This window comes from Mus caroli, chromosome 9, assembly GCF_900094665.2.
Source record: "Mus caroli chromosome 9, CAROLI_EIJ_v1.1, whole genome shotgun sequence".
NCBI lineage: Eukaryota > Metazoa > Chordata > Mammalia > Rodentia > Muridae > Mus > Mus caroli.
The window spans coordinates 61,554,689-61,573,916 of NC_034578.1; the positions used below are offsets into that span (position 1 = coordinate 61,554,689).

Sequence of the window (19,228 nt, forward strand, 5' to 3'; positions counted from 1 at the left end):
AGATGGGGAACTTCATATATCACTAGATGGTTGGTCCTGCAAAGGAGGGACTAGACCACTAGAGATGGCAGGAAGCTCCTGGGGTGCAGAATTTAAGGAGGGACTCATTCTGGCGGGTGAGTGACCGGGTGTTTGCTAAGTGCTTCACCCTGTTTCAAGCTCTACTTTTGTGTTGTGAACAAGAGGCTCTGCCTTCTGTTGTCCAGTTTAGTTTGAAATTCCAAGGTAAGGAACTGCTGGGGAGGTTGGTTTGGAGTTTTGGGACCTGAAACCCCAATGTAGAAAGATTTCCACTGCTCACACCATTCCTGCAGAAGCCTAGCACTTACTGGATGAACCTGGCCTGATAGAAACCTGGTCTGGTGCTTCCAGAGCAGGGCTGCCTGTTGTGGGCCAATGGGAAGAGGGCTTCTTCTTATTTCTCCAAACCCCACTGGGCTGAAATGGGCAGATGACAGGGAATACTCCTGGGGAAAGAGCTGGATCCTCTGGCTGCACGGGAGCCTGGGTCGAGCGGTTTGTCCCAAAGCCACAGACAATCTGCCTGTTTTAGTGGCAAAATTCTCCCTCCAGGTGCAGGACACCTTTCCCAAGTGTGGGACCTCTCCTCACTTCAAGGGAAGGAAACACCCCACCACCCCCACCTCTGGCAAACAGGGAAGCAGGAGTGAGCCCCTCATATCTTGGAAAGGAGTAGGGGTGACCAGCAGGTGTTCCCACCACCTGTCCAGGACCCACTTACAAGCACACGAGGTGTAGTCTAAAGTGTCACCTGACTGAAGACTTCCAGGTGGCTCTGGGTGCAGTGTCAGGCCTCTGAACCCTATCATTAACATGCACCCTCCTCTTTCCCCCCCATCCCCCATCTCCCCTGTTTGAAGACCTTGAAGTCTACAAGAAGCCCCGCTGGTCTAAGTCCAGCCTTTGGAGTTGACCACAGCATGGCAAGTTCTTGCTCTGGGGCCTGGATGTCTGCACTTTACCTGGTGCAGCTCAGCTTGTTCTGCACACTGAGTTCTTTGCTTTTCTAGCTTCCCCTGGGTATCTATCTGTACTCCGCTTGTTAAAAACTCAGTTTGGGGCATATTCCTGGTCCCCTTCCATCCTGGGCTAGCTTCGCCAGCCAGAGCTTCTACAAAGAACAGGTGCAGAGGCCACGCTAATCAGGAGGAAAAAAAGGGAGGCGGGGGAGGGGGGTAGGAGAAGGGAGTCGCGAGGGGTTAAAAGAGATACAGAAAAGAGAGAGCGGGGAAAAACGGTAAAAGAACGAAAACGGGTGGATGCAGAGTAGGGAAGTGAGAAGAGAACAGAGGGAATTAAAGAAGGCAACCGGCAGAGAGAAAGCCAGGAAAAAGAGCGAGGGAATGCGCGCGATCGCAGGGTCTGAAAAGAGGTGGGAGGGAGAGGGAGAGCGGAGGGAGGAGGGAAGAGGGAGGGGCCGAGGGACGCAGGGGGGTGGGGGCTGCCGTGGCAGCAGTCGCAGCGGCTCCAGCCTCCTGCTTGCTCACTCGTTCTCAGTGCCCGGAGCCGGCTGCCCGGCTCGGGGCGGTTCGCAGCTCCCGCTCCTGCCTGGGGACCTGAAGCCGCTCTGGCTCCGGGGGATAGGACCGCGCGACTGGTTGGCCCAAGCCCGGGGCGCGCCGCGGAAGCAGGTAGATGGCTGGGTGGGGTCCGCGGGGACCCGGAGCCTCGGAGCACTGTGGGTGCACTGGGTCCGGGTGTGGGTTCCAGTTCAGGGGAGGGGGCTTTGCAGCGTCGCGACTAACTTTCCACCAGCTCCGTGGGTCCTCCGTGGCCAGGTCCCGGCTCTGGAAGGCGAGTTTGGCGAGGGGCAGAAGGTGGATGGCTGGGCTTGCGGGAGCGCCCGGGGGTCTATGCGAGACGTAGAGAGCCTCGGCTGGGCCAGGCGCGCGTCCTCTGGCCGCAGTCAGGACGCAGCGGCCGCCGCGGCTCCACGTGCGGGGGAAGACCCGAGAGTCGCGGTGCGGGTGTCCGGAAGAAGGAACCTGCCAGCTCTGCGCGAATCTGGGGTCTCCCGGGCGAGAGCCATTCTAGATGTGCGGGACCTTCGCCCCGCACCGCGTCCTTTCGACCCGGGTCCCGACGCAGAGCTGCGGGGCCGCGCGCAGGTCTCCGCGGAGCCCAAGCCCAGCCGGTGCCACGCGCAGCGTGGACTCACTCTCTTTTTTTCCCCCTAATCCTGTCTACCCATTTTCACTGAGGGAATCCCGGACGCCCTGCAGTCCTGCGGGTTGTTCTTGGCTACATACCTCCGACCCTCGGCGGAGACCCCAACACCCAAAGTTAAAAGAGAAGCAAGTCCCTCCTGCGCTCGTGGGTGGCTGTCCCGAAGTTCCTAACTTCTCTCCCAAACGCGGGCGGTAGTGTTGTAGGTGGGGACACAGTGGTCCTGGTGGCAGCCCTGCGCAGGCACCTTCCCCTAAGATTTGATTTAGTCTTTTAATTTTTAGGAGGAAAAAAAAAAGACTTGAAAATAGGTAAAACCGTTCCTTCCCGGGACCAAGGTTGCGAGTGGGACGGAGTCACGATCGGTCTGTAGTCTGGGAGCTCTGGGTCTCCGCCTGGCGGGCCCCAGAGCCCTCGAACCCCAGATGCTTTTTCCTGGAACTGCCTCCCACGCTCCATCCCACTGTTGTCGCGTCTCAGAATCCGTCCCCGTGAGTGCCTGCTGCGAGGCCAGCCGGCCTCTTTCCGGGCTGGTGATGCTCTCGAGAAAAACCGGTCCAAGTGACTGGGATCAGATTCTCCCACGCCTGGTCCCTCCGGGAGCCTATAAAGCAGGGCCTCCCGCAGGTTGGAGGATGCTTACCAGGAGGTTAGGGCTCCCCGCCTTCCCAGCTCTCTGTGGCAAGGATACTTGTGCCCAGCGCATCTGCGCCCATCACTCTCCTGGGGGAAACTGGGGTTAATGTCCTGACCAGGTGGTGGCGCGCGGCAGGCTGCCGGGACTGTCCCGAGCCTGCCCCAATGGTGTTTTGGCTCCCGGAGTCCAGTGGCTGGATTCGCCGACCCTCATCTCTTTCCGTCTTTGTTGGACTGCAAGCCGAAAAGATCTTTTGTGAGGCTTAGAGGAGGTTTAGAAGTAGCAAAAAAGCTGGAGGTCTTTTCAGAGAGGATCATCTACGGGCCATCGCCCCCTCCCTGAAGGTTGGGTTCAGTGTCCCAGAGCATTGACATTAACTCCCAGCCTAGGATGTGACGCTTAACCTTCGGTTTCTTTGGCGGCTTTTCCTGGGTGTGCACCAAGCGCCGGGCTCTTGCTGTTGCTCACACATTGTTTAAGCCCCTAGAAAATTGAAGCCTATAACTGCAGTCCTTCCCTTTCCTCCCATTCCGCAGATCAGCCTGCTGAAGCCCAAAGAAGTGAAGGGACTCGCTTAGAGCTGACGAAGGGAAGTAATCCAGTCTTCCTGCCTAAGGGCTGGGCACCTTTCCTGATTTCCCCCGTTGATTTCCCCTTTCTTAGCGTTAGGCCATTGAACGATGAAAAGGCTGGAGGGCCAGGAGGTTGGAAGGTTAGAGGCAGGACACCGGGGGTAACCAGCATCTCCCAAGAGGAGCCATGCCTACTGTATGCCAAGTTTGTGCTTGCACTGTCTGCTTTAAGATGCCACGGACCTGCCTCTCCGGTGGCCTGTGGGACACACGTGGAGGGCACAACAGGGGTTGCTGTGTAGCAGAGTCCGGCAGGCACTCTCAGCTGAAACCATTCCCACAGGATCTCGAGTGAGCCTCACACACTACTACGGGAAGAGAAAGGTTTCCCAAGCCAAGGTTTCACTGCTAACCCCAGGCAGTGAAACGGTATGGGCCAAGGAGAACTCAAGTTCAGCACTTGGCCTACAGGTCCACAACCTCTGTGGAAGGGGAAGGTTAGCAGTTGTCTCTGAAGGCAGAAGTCAGTGACCCTAGGGCCAGGGAGATGGCTGTGGAAGCTGCGAAAGTTGTTACCCCTCTCTCTCCTTCTTGTCCCCCCCCCCCCGCAAGCTACCTAGGTAGGCTTCACGAATTCCTTTGCTCCTGCCCAGCCTCACTTTTAGAAAGCAGGTGCTGGCAGATGAGCCCAGTAAGGGTGCTTGCGGCCAAGCCTGACAACATAAGTTCAATGCTGGAGACTCACGTGGTGGGAGGAGAGAGCTGATTCCCACAAAATTTGTCCTCCTGCCTTCACATGCTTGCTGTGGCATGTACCCTCTCTCCCGAAACACATACATAAACAGACAAGTGTAGTAGACTCTAAGTGCTTGGATATTCTGAGCTTTGTATGAACTGGGCCTTTCCCCTCCTAGGGACATCTGGTCAACCCTTAGCTCTGCAGCAACTCCTTGGGCCCAGGGACTCAGCCAAGCATGGTCCCCAGCTTACTATGCCGACACTCCAGGTCCTACCCTCCTATGCTTACAGTCTAGTTTCAAGGACAAGGCACATAAACACATAAAGATCTCTGAAGAACAGTTGGCAATATAACAAATGACCCCAGTCTCACCTCAAGGGGTGACAAGATCTGAAACAGTTGGCCCTGAAGTTTGGAGTGTCAGCTGGTTGCCAGGGGTGATCCAGGACAGCTGTATTGCTGACCTTATTTGTATGTGGCACTGGAGAGTACCCCTGAAGAGTTTCTGCTGGTCAGAGCATGGCAGGAGGGAGCGGAAGCATGTCGGCAACTGTGATCTTGCTAGGTCTCCATAGAGACCGCTGCCAGGTGACTATGTACCTCTGAAACTCCAGCACCGACAGCTGCCTGGTAAGCTCTAGAGCCCCACTGTACAGACCGGTAAGTGGAACCTCGGGTCTGTAGACTGGGACAGCTGTGCAGTCTAGGGGACCCAGAATTCAGGTGTCCCTGACGAGTCCCATTCAAGTTAAAGTGCTGATCTTCTGAACTGGGGGATGACTCAGTAAAGTGCTTACTGTGCAAACAAGAGCACCTGAGTTTGAGTCCCAGAACCCTCATGAAAGGCTGAGTATGGTGATATGCCCTTTGTAATCCCAGTGCTGGGACTCACCAGACAGACAGACAGACAGACAGACAGACAGACAGCCAGACAGACAGACAGACAGTTTAGTCTAATGGATGAGTCCCAGGTTCTAATGAGAGACCCAGCCTCATAAACAAAGTGGACACCTCTTAAGGATGACACCTGAGGTTGACCCCAGCCCTCTGCATGCATTCATGCACCCGCATGTGCAAATGCACCCGCATATGCATATGCACACATACACACACATAAAATAAATATGCATAAGAACTGGAGTCCTTCTGTCTGTCTGGGAGGCTGAAGCGTCATGTTTCTGCAGGGGAAGGGCTTATAGCAGCCCAGCTCCATGGACTCACCCTCAGTGGTGTGATTCAGTGGGCTTGGGGTGGCCTTGCTAATTGCCCTTTCTCTCCAGCTTTCCACCATGCTGATGCTCTCACTGTGAGAACCACATTTTAGGTGTGGGCAACAGAGGAAAGGGACTGATTTTCTTGGAGGCTCTACTGGAGTGGCTGGGGGTAGGGGGGGCTGGGACAAGGCTGTGATTTAGCACCAGGGACTCCCAGGACACTCTTATATGCGGTCCCATCCCTCCACCCCCCAGGTGGCCATTGAATTAAAAGAATATTTTATCTTCATCAGCACACACACAGAGAATATATTGTCATGTAATTAGGGAATAAATAGGTGTCATGTGTTGGCTGCAGACTCTGTGCCCTGTGGCTCTGTGGGGGTTTATTAGAGTGGTGTTATAATTGAGAAGATGCCATCCACTCCCTGAGCCCCTTATGAAACTTGCATGGCCAGGGTGACCATTGTTCAGAAAGGTGTGTCTTCTTCATCTAAAAGGAAGGCAGTGGGTTGGGGAGGCAATGGCAAAATGCTTGCCAAAGCTTGTTGGAATCTCAGCTCCGAACAACCCGGTTGTGGTGGCACAGCCCTCCAATTTCAGCAAAACAAGGGTGGAGGCAGGAGGATCAGGAGTTCAAGGTCATCTTCCACTAAGCTGCAAGTTCAAGGAGAACTTGAGCTATGTATGTGAAACTCTGTCTCAACGTCAAGGAAGCGAGGGAAGGTGGAAAGAATACAAGGAAGACGGAAGGAAAAGAAGGAAGGGAGGAAGGAAAGACAGGCGAGGGTCCGCAAGTTGCTTCTCCTGATACTGAACTAACTGGGCTTTATTTGACAGTTGCCCTGCAAGGTGTTCTTAGGGAACAAAGGGGAAAAAAAAGAAAGAAAAAAGAAAGAAAGAAAACAAGAAACTGCCTGTGGGAACAGAACAAGGCTTTGAGGAGTCTGCAGCACATGCTGTTTGTTGACACCTTCTGTCTGTCTGTCTGTCTGTCTGTGACTTGGAGCGGAATCTCAGTAGGAGGGGGAGCCTCTTCCACTCACTGATGGGGCCCATCTACCATGTGTGTTAATTAGGCCCCAAAGAAAAGAATCATAACAGAATTGTTCTCCCTAAATGCTGGTATTTTTCATCTGGATTCTATTTATTGATTATTTTACAGTCGAGAAGGAACAGCAATCCATGTTTATTTCTTTCTTTATTTTTTTTTATAACAAATAAAGCTAGCTGCAGTAATTATGCAGTCACAACATGTCGTTCTGGAGCACGAGGCTGGAATTTATTCAGCCCGAGTCAAACATTTGGGTGAGATCTAATTGAGAAAGACGTTTCCAAGAACAAATATTTAGGAATTCGAACTTGTGCTGATGGCCTTTTGGGGCCAGTGTGAGTACCTTGCCTGTATCTTGATCCTTGAAGGTGGAGGAAGAGGAAGAAGGATCGACCAAGGGTCAGTTATGGTAAGACCACTGTCAGAATGCGAGGCAGAAACTTGGGATCAGCCAGGCTCAGAAAAGGGAAAAATGATCCCGTCAGAGATGGCGAGGGACGGGAGACTCAAGATCAAATATAGATCGAATCTTTATTGAACGCCCAACCTTGGGGTAGGCTCAGTGAGGGTGGGGAGTAGGACTAATATATCTTATTTATCATCTGTAACAGCTCAGGTAGCTATAGAGACAAGAGCCCTTGACTGGAGAGGGTGTCAGAGCAGCAAGCAACAGAAGACCTGAACTCTCCTAGCGGGAACAATAAGGGACTTGGTATCTCCTATAACAAGAGGTTTAGGCTATTTCCTGCTCCAAGGTTGTTTCTTTCAGTGGCTTGGCTACATCATCGAAGATCCAGATACCTTTCATCCTTTGTTCTCAAGGTCACAACATGGCTGCAGTGGTTCCAAGTCCTCAAAATCATGTACAGTGGCAGAAAAGACATGGAAGGGAGCCTTTCCCCAGGCTCTGATTAAACTTTGCCTCTTGTCTTCTTGGCTGAACTTGTGAGTCCAGTGCCATCATGCCTGCCCTAAGCAGAGGCCAGGGGAAGAGATGTTCACAGTTGGTCTAGAACAATCTTGATGGGCTATGGAGTCTCAGAAAGGAACAAAATTGGATAGGATCAAAAGCATCAAGCTACAGAGAGTTTAAGACCCAGGTTTAGGGGCTGGAGAGATGGCTCAGTGGTTAAGGGCACTGACTGCTCTTCATGAATTCAAATCCCAGCAACCGCACGATGGTTTACAACCATCCGTAATTAGATCTGATGCCCTTTTCTGGGGTATCTGAAGACAGCTACAGTGTACTTACATATAATAAATAAATCTTAAAAAAAAAAAAGACCCAGGTTTGAATCCTCTCTACTCTGCTCTTCCAAAGGTCGTGAGTTCAAATCCCAGCAATCTCATGACTCTGGGCAAAGTATTTTAACCTTTTGTGCCTCGGTTACTTATCTATAGAATGGGATTAATTAGGAAGATAAATCTGAGTTAGCCCAATGACTACATTTGACCAATACAAGGCAAGTGGAGGGTTTGAAGATTTGACTTTTTGAACATCAGGGAATATATAACCAAATTCAGGAGATGTTTGTGGATTCTACCATCGCCATCATAGATATTCAGGAGGCAGAGGCAGAGGTAGAGGAGGCAAGATGGCCAGAAAAGCAACCATAGAGGAAAACCTTAGCATCAGAGGGAGGCACAGCAGTCATGACAGGCTTCCTAGAGGTGGTAGTAATCAGGGCACATTCCAAGACTCTGGTGCTGAAGCCAAAGAAGGTTGAAAGCTCTGTCTGCCTGCTTTACTCTTTTTCAATGGTGGGATACAACAAATCAGGCTAAAATAGGATCTTCCTGTGCACCCACAGAAACTGCCTTGAGACAGGGTTTTATACAATCCCAGATTCCCTGTGTAGCTGAGGAGGACCTTGACCTTTGAATTCTCCCACCTCCACCTCCTGAGTGCTGGGATCACAGGCATGTATCATCTCATTGGGTTTAAGTGGTTTGGGGACTCAACCCAGGACTTCTTTCATGTTGGGTGAGTGCTCTACCCACTGAGCCACAAACCCCGGATAGTGGTTGATGGTACCTGTGGGGTAGGTATCGCCATTGTGGACCAGAGGCCACTCCTGCTGCTCCCTCACAATGCTGGACTCCTGGCTTCAGTGCTAGCTGGTTCTCAGTATTGACCTCTTAGGCCATGTCTCAGCATTAACTGCATTATAGCATCATCATCATCACCACCACCACCACCACCATCACCACCCTTATCTTCACTGTGGGGGTTTGGGGTGTGCATTTTTGACACGGAGCCTCATGTAGCCCAGGCTGGCCTCAGATTCACTGGTGGCTGAGGATGACCTTGAACTGTCAATTCTCAGTTACATCCTCCTGAGTGCTGGGATTCCAGGAGTATACGTGACCTGGCTTAGATAATATTAGCAATATTTGATGCCTAGCAACCATCATGACATTTGATGGCATCCATTTCTCAGATGTCTCCATATTCTCAGTGCTTGGACCGACTTAGAGCGTTTTGCTAGCCCCGTGACTCCTATGCTCTCTTCCCAGTGTCTAAGCACAACCTATATCTTTACTGTTTTCCTCGGAGATAGCTCCCTGGCCTGAGAAAACTCCAGTGGCATTCTGGGTGATGACACCCAGCCTCCTGCTCTGTCATCTTGCCGTTCAGGGACTAGTGTGTCCCGCGCTATCGTCTCGCCAGCAAGAACACACGGAACACAGGATCCTTCTGCAGCAAAGCTTTATTGCATCTTGATGAGGAAGACTCCGAGTCCCAAAAAAGGCGCTGCTTATATACACCTCAGTGTCCACACCTGATTAGCTGCTCACCCATGACCTCATGAGCAGTGACTTGGTGCGAACACACTCTCGCACATGCGCATATTGCTTGTTTAATGGCGATTGTAGAATGCCAGAAGCGGCTCTCCACACTAGTGTGCTCTCTAGAACAGTCTGAGGGACTTTGTTAAGGAGACAGAGTGGATGTCAGTGCAGAAGTGGCTGTGGGTTCAGAATCCATGCTGTGAGCCTATTGTGTAGCTCTGGGGCCACTGTCAAGCAGCTGGGGGAATTTTCTATCTTTTTTTTTTTTTTTTCCTTTGAGATCTTTCCAAAGCATGAACGGGATGAGGCATAAGCTCCCTATGTAGACATTTGGGCTTCTCACAGTCTGCCTTCATCTTATCTTTTTCTCCCCTGCTAAGCCTCTTCCCTCCTCCCCTGCTAAGCCTCTTCTCTCTTCTCACCTCACCTGTTCCCCTCTCCTCCCTTCCCTGCTAGGTCTCTACCCATCTCACCTCTGGACTTCTCCTCACCTTACCTCTAGGCCTCTTTGCCATGGCAGTAAGTCCTGCCCTTCTCTGGGTTTTCTGAAGTAGCCTTCCCTTTAAGGCCTGCTTCGAGCTGTATCCTCATTAGAGCTTCCCTAAGTTCTGGTGCCCACAGTGATCTCCAAGTATTGACCTCTCCTTCCCTGAACTGTAGCAATTACTGCTCACACCATGAATTCCATGTTTAATAGGACACTGCTAATGTCGTTATTCAGCATTATTTCAGGGTGCTCCTCGTCTCTCCCAGTTGGATCCTAAACCCATTGAGATCCTCGATGAGATAGGCTAAGCCCTTATTTGTGGCTAGCACTGCGGCCATTAGGTGGTGGTGGTGGTAGTAGTGGTGGTTGAACCAGGGCCTTGTGCATACAGGACAGTTCAATGGATATTTGCTAATTTCTTGAGACAGGGTCTAACACAGCTCAGACTGGCCTTGAACTAGCTGTGTAGCCACAGGTGACCTTGAACTCTTGATCTTCCTGAGTGCTGGAATTACAGGCATGCATCACCAGACCTGCTCTCAGCGGGTGTTTATTGAATTCATAAACCAGAGAAATAGATTATTTCCCTGGAAAAAAAAAAGCCTGTTTTTTTTTTTTTTCACTCAACCTCAATTGAAGGGACTAATTTTAATGAATGCTTCCCGTATGTGGAACATTACTTTAGGCAGTTGACAGTTACCTTGTAACTGTCTTGCAAGGGTTCAGGGAGCAGATCTGGCCAGCAGGGGGCGCTGGGGGCAGCACGGGGCTGGCCTTCATCTATTTATACTTAAGTATCTTGTGGACATTCTTGCCATTCCTGGTCTGCTGGTTTCTGGTCTCACACTGTTCTGTGGCTTTTGCAAATCCCCAGAACTTTGAACAACTTACTTCAGACTGCCAGCTTTCCGCTGAACACTTTATTTGACAAAGAAAAGGGGGTGAGGCCAGTGGACCAGGAGAAGACTGAATAAAGGTTCTCAGAGTCGCTGATGGCTTCAGATGACAGTGGGCAGGGTGGGAGCTCCTCTGAGGTACCAGGCACGTAAGGTGTTTAGCAGAGGAGGGAGTGGGCTAGAACCTCCTTAGGCACCACAGCTTAGTAAGGACTTGGATTGCATGTAGGCTCTAAACCTGGGCTTCCTCCTTAAACAAGGTTTAACACTCAACACCTAGTCCCCAGGCGCGTGCAAACATGAGCACACATTTGAATAAAAGAGGCAGGGTCTTGGAAAGTTCAAGTGGCAGGCCCCAACTGGATGCCTATCTCAAATGGTGACCTTCTAGGGCCTTCTGAGGGAAGGGCTTCATGGGATGCCTTCCACAGACTGCTTTGGAGTTGGTTTTGCGGATCCTATCTCTAGGATCTATTTTCCTGCCCCAGCAACCTGCCCTTCCCCTGCCTGACCCGCCTGCTTTATCACCGGAGCTTAAAATAAATACAATAAATATAAACACCCCCAAACTTTTTCTTTCCTGCAGAGGATGAGCAATAATCTACATATGCAAATAAATGGCATGCCAGCCCCATGAATATTAATTTGGAAAGGGAGTCTGAGGCTCTGAACTACACTCAGAGCCAGCAAGCTGGCATTTTGCAGCCCCTTGGGTGCACGCAGATAATCAGGCCTCGTGTTTTAAGGCTGCCCCTTCCATCCTGGGCTCTCTTCTCACCTAAAGCAGTTACGGGGCAGATGGAAAGGGTCCTGGGTAGCTGGGCTTGGGGCTCGGGGTGGTGGGTGAGCTTCACTCTGGGTCTTTTTCTGAGCTTGTCTTGCTCCTTTCACTGGAGACCAGGCCTCAGCTGCCCTTCCACTCAGGCATGAGCAGTGAGTCACCAGGGCCAGGTCACCGTTCCGGGGGACACCATGGGGTGAATGTCAGGAAGTCTACAAGATGTGAGAGCGACAAAGCCTCCAGAGTTGGCTTGTTCTGCCTCTCATAGGGAACTAGGGACACAGAGACCTGGAGGAGTGGTGACTTCTCAGACTGACTCCGTGCTTTGTGGCAGGAAGCAAGAAAGCTTATTCATTCTTTTCTCTGAAAAGCACATTTCTTTTTGTGTGTGGTGGAGTGAGTGGGCTGGGTGGCATTTCAAGTTTGTATACTTTTGGGGAGAGAGTCATTCTCTTCTGTGAACAGTCACCCAGGGACAGGTGGCTTCTAAAAACCCTGTCTTGTATCCCATTTGGAAATCATTCCTCTCCTCCCTCAGACTTCCATCCTCTCCTCCCTCAGACTTCCAAATTAGATTAGCCACAGAGCAGAATTAATGAGCACTCTCAGCCGAGATGATGCAGGATGGGGAAAAAGGCCCAAGTGCTTCCAAGGACCAGGTAGGGTGAAAGCCCGCTGGCCAGGCTGCCAGGTAAGGAACTGCAAGGTGTCCCCAATCCCTTTAGGACTGGGAAAGTTCCGGGGCAGCTGGACATAGAGAAATGCTATACCATGTAGCATCATTGAAAATGGGGGTAAGGGTGGGGGCTTGAGCCGAGGCTACATATGAACCAGTAGGAAAGTGCTGGCCTAGCATGCATGAAACTCTAGATTCAATCTCTAGACCTGCATAATACCAGGGGTTGTGGGCACACCTGTAATCTCAGCACATGGGAAGTAGAAGAAGAAGGACTGGGCTTACAAGTGAGTTGGAAGCTAGCCTGGGCTACATGGAACCCTGTCTCAACAGCAACAGCAGCAGCAACAACAACAACAACAACAACAACAGCCAACTAACCAACCAAACAAAAAACCAAAAAAAATCCCATAAAAACTACTGTATCTTAGGTTGGGCAAACTGATAACCCTCTGTCATCACAGCACCCAGAAGGCTGAGGCAGGAGGATCTCAAGTTCTCAAGTTTGAGGTCAGCCTTGGGAAGTCTTTATCTCTCAAAAAAGAAATCTGTCTTGGGCTGTGATGAGCTTCAGCGTAGAGGGCACATACCAAGCCTGGGCTCTCCATCACTGCAGAAATAGTTAATCCTTTCTCTTACTCTTTGTTGTTGCTTGTGAGGTATCAGGTCTTCTTCATCTTTGCTTTTTTTTTTTTTTTTTTTTTTTTTTTTTTTTTTTTTTTTTGAGACTTTGAGACAGGGTCCTATGGAGCCCAGAGCCCAGAGTGGCTTTAGACTCCTGTGGAGACTGGCCTTGATGTCCCAGCCTTCCTGCATGCACCTCCCAAGTATCAGGTTTATAGGCATACAATATCATGCCTGGCTCCACTCCCCCTTTTCCTTGTCCGTGAATATTAAATAAGCAGCCTTACTTCTTATGGCTCCTTTATGGGTTCAAGTTCCTATGACATATTGGTCAAGCAGGTATTTTAGTCATTTGGATCTTTCTTTCCAGACAGACCTGCTGTCTGCCCTGTGTCTGTGTATGTGGGTCTTTGTGGGTGCTGATGTCTCTTGGTGTGTTGTGTTTTCTACGAATATGTACCTCTTATCTGTTTCCGAGCAGTGTCATAAAAAGGGGTGTGTCTTCGTGGTGTGACTTTTGGTGTGTTTTTTGTCTGCAAGTGGCTGTGCCTCTGAGTGTCAGCACCCTCGTGTCTGCATACATTTCTGCACACACTGAAGGCCCAGTATGGACAGATCTTGCCAGGGCTGGGTAGCCTAGTGCACAGAGCACCCTGGGGCCTACAACTTCTCTAAGGTCTTCAGGATGTCCCCTGCTCTTCCTCCCATCTCTAGACAAGCCTCAGAGTCCCCAGGACACTTGCTAATTGCCCTCTGTCTCTTCTCTCTGCCTCCCTCTAGAGGCGTCCTGAGCTTGGGAAAGCTGCTACTGTGGCAGCTAGGCTAGCCCTAAGTCATTTGCATTTGTGTTTGCATCTCATTTGCATGGTCCATACAGACTCACTTTCAGTTCTGCAGTTCTCAAGGTAAAAAAGTAGTGCTTTTCCTGAAGGTCATTATAATAAGCCTTTTTAGCCTTTTTTCCCCCCTTTTTTTTTTTTCTGGTTCAGACTTTCTTCACGGAATTCAGGGAAAGAAGGCAGCAGAAAGACACCCAGAAACCATTGCTTTATTCTCAGCTCTTCCAGCTGTCAGGTAAAATCCCTGGGTCTGTAGGTGGAGGTCCTGGGCTTTGGGAGAACAGATAGTCTCTGAAGGCAGGTCTGGGCAGGGGCCACCTGCTCCTCTAGTTCCTGGGCTTAGATCTGCAGAAGGGAACAGCAGGCGATCTCCCCCCCCCCCCCCCATAGCTAGCCTGGAAAACAGAGAGGATGAAGTGTGTCTTTTCCTTTCCTTTAAAATCCCTAACATAATTGGCCATCTTATGTCACAAGCTGCATCCCAAAGGCTTCCTCAGGAAGGCAACACCTGACCAACATATTCTCCACAGCCCAGCGCCAGGCGCTGTGTTCCCCTGTGAATGTGGATTTGCAGTCCTGGCTCTGCCTCTCATTAACTCTGTGTGTGTTCGTGTATGTGTGTGTATGTGTTCAGATGCTTGAGTATTGTTCTTAATCACTCCTATACCTTTTCTGTCTGTCTGTCTGTCTGTCTATCTATCTCTATCTATCTATCTATCTATCTATCTATCTATCTATCTATCTATCTATCTATCTATCTTTGAGATGGGGTCTCTCACTGAACCTGGAGCTCACAGTGAGCCCTGGGGATCTACCTGTCCTTTCCTCCCAGTACTGGAGTTACAAGGGTGAGCTGCTCTGCCTGGCTTTCTATGTGGATTCTGGAGAATCTCAACTCACATTCTCATGCTTGTGCAAGAAGAGACTGAACCAGATCTCAGTGAGAGACTCTGTCTCAAGAACAAGCTAGACAGGGGTTGAGGATAATACCTGAGGTTAACCTCTGTCCTCCATACTCACACGTATACACATGAACATAGGTGCACGTGCACGTGCACACACACACACATGCACACGGTGCTTTACTGGGGACAGGGCTGCTATCTCAGAGCAAAGAGAGGGAGAGAAAAAGGAATTTAGGATAAGGATACAAACCAGCAAAGGCAGACAGGCCCATCTCAGGAGGATGCCCTGATGTGCAAGTGACACTTCACGATTCCATAGCTGTGTGTTGGAGAAGGGGAGGGACTTATCTACTGTCCCTTTGGCTCATATACTATGATGGAACCTTGGCTGATATTGCCAGGACCGCTGAGGCTCTGTCTCCTTCCCCTGGTGTGCGCTGGCTCTGGGTGCAAAGAGCATTTGACAAGCCATGGGTCTAGAGAAGAAACCTGTTCTGGGGCACTGTTGTTCTTGAGTTTGATGGAGGCTATACCAAAGCTGGCTTACCAGGGGATGCTGGGGTGGGGGCAGTGTTAGCTGAGACTGTGGCCTTCATGCAGATAGTGACTGATGACCGGAGAGGCAGGTGGAACTCAGCAAATCCAGCCACACAACTCCAGGGTCTCATTTGTACCCCACCAGTCAATGGATGCACTCATTCTTGGGGATAGGTGCTGGAGCTGGTCTCTGCTTGTAGGCAGGGCCACCAACATCTCTTGATCAGGTGAGGGGTATCTGGAAAGCACTCATTCTCTAGTCTGCATGATTTAGTTTGCAAAGAGTCAGATGGGAGCCATTTCTACCAGTCCTGGCTTTATTCCTAGCTCAGCTGGGGGATGGGGGACTAGAAAGGCTCCAGGCTTGCTGTTGCCAGGGGATCCTCAGTCACTGCGGAGTGAGCTGGCACCCCACGACATTTACATTTCAGTCAGAGGGAAGGCTGTTTTCCCTGGTGAGCTCTGTCATGCAGGCTACTGAGTCAGAGACCAGGGTGTCTAGATTTGAATCCAGCTCTGCATGCAAAAGCTGGGTCACCTTGGATGAGTGATTCAACAGAATTCCATCCACGGAGTCATTTCTGAGTGCCTGCTGGGGGCTGTTGGTGGTGTAGCAGTATGACAACACACGGGGCACAGACACCGCCCTGGTCCCTGTGGGTGTGTTAAAGTATAAATAAGTGAGCAGATGACAAGGTGGCAAGTGAGACCGGGGACAGAGAGTGAGAAGGAGTGGTGGGCTGGAGAGGGACTGACTGCAGTTATAAATGAGGAGGCCAGGGAAGGTTTCCACAGAAGCACCTTCCGAACACTGATGTCTTAGGAATGTTGCTCCGTGCCTCAGTCTCCCCATTTGTACATGGGTTTGTTTGCTTATTTCTTTGTGTGTATATGCGTGCATGTTGTGGGTATGCACGAGAAGGTAAGATGTGGGCATTGAGGGTCTTCCTCAGTCACGCCCCACCTTATCTTTTGAGGTAGGATCTTTCAATGAACTGAAACTCACCAGCTGGCTAGACGGACTGTCCAGCAGGCCCTGGGGAGCCTCTGGTCTCCACCTCTCCAATGCTGGCCTTGCAGATGCACTTCCCCACTTTTTTTTTTTTTTTTAACCTGGCTGCTGAGATCTGAACCCAGGTCCTCATGCTTACACAGTCATCCTTTTACCCACTGAGCCATCTTCCCTGCCCTCGTCTGGGGTTTATGGTATCACTGGGCACACAGGGTTGTTGGAGGGTAACGCCAGTTATCCATCGATACATCGAGTGTGCATCCGGCCAGGGCAAATACTATCATTATTGTCAGAGCTTCTCAGGTGAAGCCCATCTCTCCTGCCTCTGGGAGGTACCAGCATGGGCTCCAGACTGCAGGGTTTCAGCAGCCTTCATCTCCCCAGGAGTGGGAGCGGCTCTGCTCCAGGCTTCCCCAGCTTCTCATTAAAGGGGGACATACAGCTTTCAGTTAAAGAAGCAGCATTCACATCTTCTTTTTACTCAAGCCTCTGACTCCCAGAGGGAATCGTGACTGAGCTGTTGGCAGAATCCAGGCTCAGGAAGTGACTCCTGCTTTGTCTGTGGAGCTCCTGCAGATGCAGAGGGCTCAGGCCTGGGCTGGGGGGCTGCCCACCCAGGAAACCAGGTTCCCAGCAGCGGGCATGAGGCCATGCTTGCTTCCTGCTCTTGGCCAGGTGACTACTGTCTCTCATTCGCAGGCACTGAGAATCCCTTCAGCGATTCAGATGCCATAATTTACCACGGGTGAGATTTTTGTAGCTGTAATTTACTGCGTCTGCAAAGCTAGGGGACCCAAATCCCGGTAGCCCACAGTATAGATATTGCATCTAATCAATCCTCTATTACCATGCAAACACATCCTATAGGCTACTGATGTCTTTCCCTTTCAAACACTTAATGTATAATTAATGACACTTTGAATGCCAAAGAAGACACCAGCCTCAAAGCTCCTACTATGATTTATACCCACCCAGACAGGAGAGTGGCTTATCAGTCCCCTCATCGTTCTGCAGTGGGTCCCCTCCCACCGTCACAGTGGGAAGCCATGGAGGAGAAAGAGAGGGCAGGCAGCCTGCCCTCCAGAAAGCACAGTGCCCAAGTGAGTGGTGGCCATCCGAAACATTTTTTTTTTTTTAATATTTTAGGGTGAGGTCTGATGTGGCCTAGGCTGGACTTGAACTCACCATGTAGCTGGGGATGTCCTTGTACTCCTGATCTTTCTATCTCTACCTCCTGAGTATTGGGGTTACAGGTGTGCACCACCAGACCTGGCTTATAAGGTACAGGATATTAAACCCAAGGCATTGAGCATACTAGGCTACTCTACCATCTGAGCTACATCCCCAGGCCTTTGTAGTTAGCTTCTTGATGGCTCTCCCCACCCAACCCTCTCACACTGCCTGAGAGCTACTCTTCTAAGCTACTTGTCGTGCTGATGAAGACACAGGCTTTCCCAAGTCCCTGATCCTCCCTGCAGGCAGGTGGCCCTGGAAGGAGTGCCTGGTGTTTCCCACCCCGTGGGATAGCAGCGTAGACACTGCTCTGAATAACTGCCTGAGAATTCAAAATCATGCGCAGGTTAGGTACCGAAACCATGCCTTCTTCTTTGACAGTGAATGGGGAGCGAGCAGTGGCTCAGTTGGTAGACGGAGTGCTGCTGGCCCAGCAGGCACACAGCCATAGGTTTCACCCCAGCACTGAATAAATGTCATGATGACCCAAGCCCAAGCACTGGGGAGGTAGAGACAGGATGAGTAGAAGTTCAAGGCTACCCTTAGTTATTTATGGAGTTAGACACCAGCTTGGGCCATACTGAGACTTGTCTCAAGAGAAAGGGGAAGACAGGAAGACAGAGGAGCCTAGGAGATTCCTATGGAGAAAGTGCAGGAGACAAGGAATTGGATGCCATGTGTCGGGGGACTGGCCTGCTCTGGAAAGAGTGGGTTCCATGAGAAGCCCAACCTCTAAGTCAATCTTGGGGTTCTCTGTAGCTTCTGTGTCAGGAATGGAGGCAACAGGCCCATCCTAGAGGACTGTGACTGTCTAGTGTGACAACCCAGGAGGGCAGTATACAATGCCCTGGAGAAGGGGATCAGTCATGCGAGGCATGAGGGGGCACCTGAGAATGGATGACAAAGACAACCATTGTGGCAGGTGTGCACACGCTCACAGCGAGCTTTCTTGAGTTAGAGGATTTGGGGTCCCGCCACCTCTCTTCTGTATAGCCTGCCCAACTCATCCAAGATCTGCTCTGTGTTGTTATTCAGGCCTCCACTGAGGTCTTGGTGGGCGACAGACAGCCTTGCTCCTGGCCCAGGAACTTTCACAGGGCACACCCCTCCCCCAGTCCATCTCAATTCATACTCTCTGAGGCAGGATGAAGGATCTTTTTGAGTGCAAAGTGGACCAGGCTTCTGCACTGTCGGAAACCCTTTAATGCTTCCCCATTGCCCTCAGGATAAAGTCAAAACTCATTAGCGTGGCAGTCAAGGCCCAGTTAGCTGCCTCTCTCCATAATCCTCCCCTTCACCAAGTTGCATGGTCCTCAGGCTTCGGAGTGCTTCCAGCACCACTGGCCCACCTCTCTGCCAGTCCCTTTGTCTGTCTGACCCTTTCTTCTTTTCCACAGGTTAGACCAGACACTGCTTCCTCCAGAAAGTCTTTCCTCTGCCAGGGGATTGGGCTTTCTGTTCCCCTGCAGCCTTGCAAAACCTCAGAAGAGCCCCCATGTCTAGGGGGCTAGGAATCTAGTCAAGCACGGGCCAGTAGCCAGTGGCTTCCCTGAAGATCTACTGTCACACTAAACTGGGGTAGCCTGGCCTTGATACTGGGGCTCTCTCTGACCTGTGGAAAGAGATGGGGCTGGAAGCCAACCTCTTGGGTGCAGTGTGAGCCACCGGAGCTTAGAGCCTTGAGACTCTGGAGAGATGTTACTAGAAAGATCCAGCACCTGCTGGGCTTTAAGAAGCGTCTGGGTGCTGAAGAGCTAGAAGGGATTAGAGTATTGGGGTGGGGTATTGCTCCTAGCCTGAGAAATGAGGGTGGACTTGCACACCTGAGCCCAGTGATAGAAAATTATTTTTGAAAAAAAGCTTTCCTCTGTTTCATTTTTGGTCCTGTCTCTGAATTTCATATATGGTTTTACATTTGTTTGTCTGTTTGTTTATTGTTCAAGAATGGGTTGAGGTGATGCCTTATTTATCCCAGGCAGACCTTGAACTTGCTATGTAGCTGAGTGCTTCTACCTCCAGAGTGCTGGGCTCACAGGTGTGCA

General features: G+C 50.9%; 1 protein-coding gene across 2 annotated transcripts in view; it reads left to right on the forward strand.

Annotated features, from left to right (window-relative positions):
• Positions 1 to 1,455: 1,455 nt before the first annotated feature.
• Positions 1,456 to 19,228, forward strand: part of Megf11 (multiple EGF like domains 11) — a 316,961-nt gene continuing 299,188 nt past the window's right edge. The window contains exon 1 of one of the 2 annotated variants that reach the window (XM_021171815.1): positions 1,456 to 1,652. The gene's annotated coding sequence lies outside the window, so the exon portion shown is untranslated. The remainder of the gene's footprint in view (positions 1,653 to 19,228) is intronic. The other variant, XM_021171818.2, reaches the window with a different exon arrangement.